The sequence below is a fragment of the Coregonus lavaretus genome (genome assembly GCF_964263955.1).
Source record: "Coregonus lavaretus genome assembly, contig: HAP1_SCAFFOLD_1251, whole genome shotgun sequence".
NCBI lineage: Eukaryota > Metazoa > Chordata > Actinopteri > Salmoniformes > Salmonidae > Coregonus > Coregonus lavaretus.
In genome coordinates, this window is record NW_028159744.1 from 72,501 (window position 1) to 80,372 (window position 7,872).

The 7,872-nt window shown below is 43.3% G+C and overlaps 1 long non-coding RNA gene across 1 annotated transcript; it reads left to right on the top strand.

Annotated features, from left to right (window-relative positions):
* Nucleotides 1-4,400: 4,400 nt before the first annotated feature.
* LOC311122484 lies at nucleotides 4,401-5,747 on the top strand. The gene is made up of 3 exons (XR_014612454.1): nucleotides 4,401-4,571; nucleotides 5,053-5,124; nucleotides 5,712-5,747. It is a non-coding gene; the product is annotated as an uncharacterized lncRNA (long non-coding RNA).
* Nucleotides 5,748-7,872: the final 2,125 nt, after the last annotated feature.

Genomic DNA, 7,872 nt, shown 5'->3' on the forward strand with positions numbered 1-7,872 from the left:
CCGACGAACCATCAAACAGGCAAAGAGTCAATACAGGTCTAAGATTGAATCATACTACACTGGCTCTGACGCTCGTCGGATGTGGCAGGGCTTGAAAACTATTACAGACTACAAAGGGAAGCACAGCCGCGAGCTGCCCAGTGACACAAGCCTACCAGACGAGCTAAACCACTTCTATGCTCGCTTCGAGGCAAGCAACACTGAAGCATGCATGAGAGCACCAGCTGTTCCGGACGACTATGTGATCACGCTCTCCGTAGCCGATGTGAGTAAGACTTTTAAGCAGGTCAACATTCACAAGGCCGCAGGGCCAGACGGATTACCAGGACGTGTACTCCGAGCATGTGCTGACCAACTGGCAAGTGTCTTCACTGACATTTTCAACATGTCCCTGACTGAGTCTGTAATACCAACATGTTTCAAGCAGACCACCATAGTCCCCGTGCCCAAGAACTCTAAGATAACCTGCCTAAATGACTACCGACCCGTGGCACTGACGTCTGTAGCCATGAAGTGCTTTGAAAGACTGGTCATGGCTCACATCAACAGCATAATCCCAGAAACCCTAGACCCACTCCAATTTGCATACCGCCCCAACAGATCCACAGATGATGCAATCTCTATCGCACTCCACACTGCCCTTTCCCACCTGGACAAGAGGAACACCTACGTGAGAATGCTATTCATTGACTACAGCTCAGCATTCAACACCATAGTGCCCTCAAAGCTCATCACTAAGCTAAGGATCCTGGGACTAAACACCTCCCTCTGCAACTGGATCCTGGACTTCCTGACGGGCCGCCCCCAGGTGGTAAGGGTAGGTAACAACACATCTGCCACACTGATCCTCAACACGGGGGCCCCTCAGGGGTGCGTGCTCAGTCCCCTCCTGTACTCTCTGTTCACCCATGACTGCATGGCCAGGCACGACTCCAACACCATCATTAAGTTTGCCGACGACACAACAGTGGTAGGCCTGATCACCGACAACGATGAGACAGCCTATAGGGAGGAGGTCAGAGATCTGGCCGTGTGGTGCCAGGACAACAACCTCTCCCTCAACGTGACCAAGACAAAGGAGATGATTGTGGACTACAGGAAAAAAAAGAGGACTGAGCACGCCCCCATTCTCATCGACGGGGCTGTAGTGGAACAGGTTGAGAGCTTCAAGTTCCTTGGTGTCCACATCACCAACGAACTATCATGGTCCAAACACACCAAGACAGTCGTGAAGAGGGCACGACAAAGCCTATTCCCCCTCAGGAGACTAAAAAGATTTGGCATGGGTCCTCAGATCCTCAAAAAATTCTACAGCTGCACCATCGAGAGCATCCTGACTGGTTGCATCACCGCCTGGTATGGCAACTGCTTGGCCTCTGACCGCAAGGCACTACAGAGGGTAGTGCGTACGGCCCAGTACATCACTGGGGCAAAGCTCCCTGCCATCCAGGACCTCTATACCAGGCGGTGTCAGAGGAAGGCCCTCAAAATTGTCAAAGACTCCAGTCACCCTAGTCATAGACTGTTCTCTCTGCTACCGCACGGCAAGCGGTACCGGAGTGCCAAGTCTAGGTCCAAAAGACTTCTCAACAGCTTCTACCCCCAAGCCATAAGACTCCTGAACAGCTAATCATGGCTACCCGGACTATTTGCACTGCCCCCCCACCCCATCCTTTTTACGCTGCTGCTACTCTGTTAAGTATTTATGCATAGTCACTTTAACTCTACCCACATGTACATATTACCTCAACTAGCCGGTGCCCCCGCACATTGACTATGCAACGGTACCCCCCTGTATATATAGCCTCCCTACTGTCACTTTATTCTATTGTATATATAGCCTCCCTACTGTCACTTTATTTTTTACTTCTGCTCTTTTTTTTCTCAACACTTTTTTGTTGTTGTTTTATTCTTACTTTTTTGTTTAAAATAAATGCACTGTTGGTTAAGGGCTGTAAGTAAGCATTTCACTGTAATGTCTGCACCTGTTGTATTCGGCGCATGTGACCAATAAAATTTGATTTGATTTGATTTGATTTGATTTGACCCCATACTTCGCTGCCATATAGAGCACTTGGTTCTATAACTGATTGAGCCAGATTCTAATTGGAATTTCGATTTTAATATTCCTTTTAATGGCTCTTCTTGCTTTGTCTCTCAGCTCATTCACAGCCATGTGAAAGCTACCTGTGTTACAGATATTTAGTCCTAGATACGTGTAATTTTTGGTGTGTTCTAACAGAACTGTGTCCAAATAGAATTTATATTTGTCATCCTGATTTCCTGACCTTTTTTTGGAATATCATTATATTCGTTTTTTTTTAGATTAACGGTCAGAGCCCAGGTCTGACAGAACCTGTGCAGATGATCTAGATGCTGCTGTAACCCCTCCTAAGTGGGAGACAGTTGCACCAGGTCATCTGCGTACAGCAGACACTTGATTTCAGCGTTGTGTAGGGTGAGACCAGGTGCTGCCGATTCTTCTAATGTTTTTGCCAATTCATAGAGGTTAAATAGTGTTGCACTTATTGGGCAGCCCTGTTTCACTCCACGTCCCTGAGAGAAGAAGTCTCGGCTTGTTGCCGATTTTAAGTTGTTTTTTGTGTACATTGATTTAATAACATCATATGTTTTCCCTCCAATACCACTTACTATTCGTTTGTAATGAAATACCTTAGTACAAAATTGAATCAAATGCTTTCTTGAAGTCTACAACACACGAGTAGATTTTGCCTTTGTTTTGGTTGACTTGTTTGTCAATTAGAGTGTGGAGGGTGTAAATGTGGTCTCTCTCTCTCTCTCTCTCTCTCTCTCTCAATTCAATTTCAATTTAAGGTCTTTATTGGCATGGGAAACGTATGTTAACATTGTCAAAGCAAGTGAAGTAGGTAGTAAACAAAAGAGAAATAAACAATAAATATTAACAGTAAACATTACACTCAGAAGTTCCAAAAGAATAAAGACATTAAAAATGTCATATTACGTCTATATACAGTGTTGTAACGATGGGCAAATAGTTCAAAATTCTTTGTGGGTCTGTGTAATCTGAGGGATTTCACCTCATTTTGTGGGCAGTGCCTACGGCAGCCTCTCTCAATAGCAAGGCTATGCTCACTGAGTCTGTATATAGTCAAAGCTTCTCTCTCTCTCTCTCTCTCTCTCTCTCTCTCTCTCTCTCTCTCTCTCTCAATTCAATTTCAATTTAATGTCTTTATTGGCATGGGAAACGTATGTTAACATTGTCAAAGCAAGTGAAGTAGGTAGTAAACAAAAGAGAAATAAACAATAAATATTAACAGTAAACATTACACTCAGAAGTTCCAAAAGAATAAAGACATTTCAAAATGTCATTTTACGTCTATATACAGTGTTGTAACGATGGGCAAATAGTTCAAATTTCTTTGTGTGTCTGTGTAATCTGAGGGATTCCACCTCATTTTGTGGGCAGTGCCTACGGCGGCCTCTCTCAATAGCAAGGCTATTCTCACTGAGTCTGTATATAGTCAAAGCTTTCTCTCTCTCTCTCTCTCTCTCTCTCTCTCTCTCTCTCTCTCTCTCTCTCTCTCTCTCTCTCTCTCTCTCTCTCTCTCTCTCTATCTCTATCTATCTCTCTCTCTCTCTCTCAGATTTCTCTGTGTTTTCCACGAGCAGTCAAGGTGTGGCCAAGGTCCCCCAGGTTCTGCAGGTCAAAGTGAGTAATAAAAGTGAGAGTGTCCAAAAGAAAGATGGGAATGACAAAGTAACAGCGCCAAAGACAGAGGCAGAGCTCCTTATGGACAAATTTGAGAGGATGGCAGAAGAGGAGAGAATTTGGCCTTGTCAGAAGGATAGGAGAGATAAAGACCAGGCCAAAGAGATAGAGGGAAAGAGAAAGGAGCAGGAGGTGCTGTCTAAAGAAGAGCAGCGCAGGCTGAGGAATGAGAAGGCCTTACAGGAACACCTGGACAGGGTAGAGAATCCGGAAAGGACAGGCAAACAGACCAGACAACCACAATGTAAAGGTAGGACAAGGCAAAGTGACAAGGGACTCAAACACAAAACATTTCATTCTCTGTGGTTTAAAAGCAAAGAGCACCATCGTGCTCTCCCTAAAGTTAGGTTGGTGCGTAAAACCCTTAAATTCAAATAAGCAATAAAGTGTGATGGCCCGCACTCAAAAAGATGTCGAATAAAGCTGACGTCATTTTTTTTGTTTTTGTTTTTGTTTTTGTCTTTTTCACTGCATGAGGGATAGCATACACAGATTTTTCTGCTTTGCATCCTTCAGGGTGGTTTAGCATCACGTTGTACTCAGACGATGCCATCTTAATCCCCATGGGGAGGCTAATAAAACTGTATTCCATTTAAGTAACAGCAGTGTATCTCACTAAGGTACTGAGTTATGTGTGACTACTCCTCTGGTGCATTGAAACAGCCTATAGGACTTAACTCTACTTTTACTGCTGTGTGTTATTGTCCTATCAAATCTCCATTCATATATATTCCTTTTCTGTCCTTAGATTACTCTATTTTCACTGCATCAGGGCTAAAGAGCAAGGACCCGCATGATCAACAGTCAGCAAAATGCAAAGGTAAAACATGAAGGGGGATAGAGAGGGACAGACTTTTCACAAAGTATTTGATGACACAGTGCAAAGAATTTTCTTTTTCTTTTTTTTTTTTTTTTTTTGTCATTTAGCAGACGCTCTTATCCAGAGCGACTTACAGGAGCAATTAGGGTTAAGTGCCTTGCTCAAGGGCACATCGACAGATTTTTCACCTAGTCGGCTCTGGGATTAGAACCAGCGACCTAAAAAGGATGAGAGATCTAGAGAGAGGGAGACAAAAAAGGACGAGAGAGAGAAAGAGAGAGAGAAAGAGAGAGAGACAGAGAGAGAGACAGAGAGAGAGACAGAGAGAGAAACTCTCTCTCTCTCTCTCTCTCTCTCTCTCTCTCTCTCTCTCTCTCTCTCTCTCTCTCTCTCTCTCTCTCTCTCTCTCTCTCTCTCTCTCTCTCTCTCTCTCTCTCTCTCTGATGGTATTAACATCCCCCATTTTCCTTTGTCTTGTCAGATGTCTCCATGGTTACTGCAACTGAGTCAAAGACTCTGAACCCTCAGAAGGACCAGCCAGCAAAGTGCAAAGGTAAAGACCAGGGCCCGGTTTCCTGATAGCGATGGAACTTAAGCTTACTAGTTTTTTAACGATGTATCGTTTTTATAATGGCCGAAATGTCAAAAATTACAGACAGTGTAGCCTACAAATAGAAGTAAATTGACTGAACATGAAATTGATTTCAATATGATTGAAATATAGGCCTATACAGCCTACTGGATTTATTTTCTAATGCAGTCATCTCGGTTTTCAGTTGAAGCATATTTTTATCCTTCGCTTGTTGAATTGCAAAGATATTGGCAACTTTGTATTTGTAGTCAACTTCCTGCCGAAGTTATCGTCAGTCACAGAGAGACAGATAAACAGCTTGATTCTATGTTTAGCGGATGTCTTCTGTGTAGAAAGTGACGCGGAAGGGCAAAAAAGAATCTAACGACGCATTTAGCTGTCTGATATCAGTGGAGTTTTCTGGTTGAATCACCCTTCTTTCCACCCAATTTTGTTTTTATGTGATGACGTTGAATCAACATCTCTCTCTCTCTCTCTCTCTCTCTCTCTCTCTCTCTCTCTCTCTCTCTCTCTCTCTCTCTCTCTCTCTGATGTCTCTATATTTGCAGCTGGGAAAAATCGCTTTGCTAAATTCTTGAAAACCCTTGTGTTCAGAAAAACGAAGGCATAATGCATAGGTAAGAGAGGAGAATGTTACAACTCAGAGAATGTTAAAGCTGATGACTGAAGTTTGTTTGACACACAGTATTACATGATTCTAACAATGATACCTTTTTGTATTTTTTCCAGTTCCTGACGTTTTCCTTGCTAACAAGTGACCTCTGCAATTTTACAAATATTTTCTGAAATTCATTCTCATTCTTTCCTTTGTTTTCTATATCCATTTCTATATAACATTCTTCAAGCATTATAAAATAATAAAAATAATTTTAGCATCAAATGTTTGTGTGTGACATTGTTTTTAAGGGTCAGGTCAAAACCAATTCTGTGTTCTGTGTTTTGCTAGAGAGAAACTGTATGGATATTAGCCCAGATTCCTAACCTCTAGTTTTGCCAAGACTTTCAAAAAAAAAATGTCACCAGCCTTAGATTCTCCACAATTATTTTGTCGCATTAGACTTGATAGATATGCTAAGAGAATTGAGCGTGCCAGAGAAATGGTCTCTCATGGTCTCTAATGTGTCCACAGTTTTGTACTCAAAGCATTCTTTCTCTCTTTAGATTGTCACAGATGGTTGTGGCCATAGAGCTCGCCAGTTTGTAGTCCTAAAAACTGGAAATGAAACCTCATTCACAGATAGGGGTCTACCTGTGCCTGAGCACCTGCCCTTTGCCCTCCCACTCACAAGTTCCCTTTTGGTGGTATATTTATACTTTTTGTAAACAGTTTTTGCCATTGTTGTTCTAAACCCACTGTCCGCAAGTTGTCGTCAAGTTCCCCACACCCCACCCCCACCCCATCCATGGTTGGTTGCGCCTGTTTCCCAGTCTACCCTCTATGGAGATTGCACCCGTCCAGTATCCAAACATGAATGGCTTGAGATGTATAAATATCTATCTCTCTCTCTCTCTCTCTCTCTCTCTCTCTCTCGCCCAAGTCAAATGCCTATATGTCAGCATGAAAACATATTCAAACACATATTCTCAGCTGGATAACGCTGTGTGATAGTGCCCTCTAGTTCAGGATGTGATCAATAATCCAGTCATTGCACAGTCTATTAAAGTAGGTGTATATAGAAATCAGCCACAGGGCTGTCTGCCTCACAGACATTCTGAGTACGTACTGTATGTTATTGAGAAATAGGTTCTGGGGGATCCTTGCCAATTGGATGAGGAGACAAAGAAAGGAGACCAGGAAAAGAGACTAGGAAAGAAAGTCAGCTCCCATTGCTGGGACACATCACGAGACATGAACCCTGATGTCAAACGTACTCTTAGATGGCTGTTCTCTCTCCATACAAGCTGTGAGGGTCGCATGAAAGCTCAGCTGAAATGAACAGGATCAGATATACCCCCGGTTGCCAGATTGAAGGTTGGCAGATTGACGGTTGCCAGATTGAGATTTACAAAAAAATGCCCTTGCTCATCTATCCAGACTAGGGGGTATTTCTCCTGAGCTTCCTCCTCAGAAGTGTGCATTCACAGACTTGATACAGCATAGCCTACATAACTTCATTTTCATTTCATGAGGGAGTTGGGGAATGCTTCTGGTATTGTGCATTTGTTGCTTAAGACGGGGTATGTTATAAGATGTGTGTTTGATGCCATTTTTTGTTATTCTGTAAATGTCTTGTTGGCACAGATACAACTTAATAGTTGTATAGTAATAATAACAGATACAACAAATCCCACGTGGAGTTCCAGGTCTCAGGCAGCCTCTGGAACTGCCGTTCTGCTGCCAACAAGGCAGAGTTCATCCCAGCCTATACCAACCTCCAGTCCCTCAACTTCCTGGCGCTGACGGAAACATGGATCACCACTGAAAACACTGCTACTCCTACTGCTCTCTCCTCGTCTGACCATGTGTTCTCGCATACCCCGAGAGCATCTGGTCAGCGGGGTGGTGGCACAGGAATCCTCATCTCTCCCAAGTGGACATTCTCTCTTTTTCTCCTGACCCATCTGTCTATCACCTCATTTGAATTCCATGTTGTCACAGTCACTAGCCCATTCAAGCTTAACATCCTTGTCATTTATCGCATTCCAGGTTCCCTTGGAGAGTTCATCAATGAGCTTGACGCCTTGATAAATTCCTTTCCTGAGGATGGC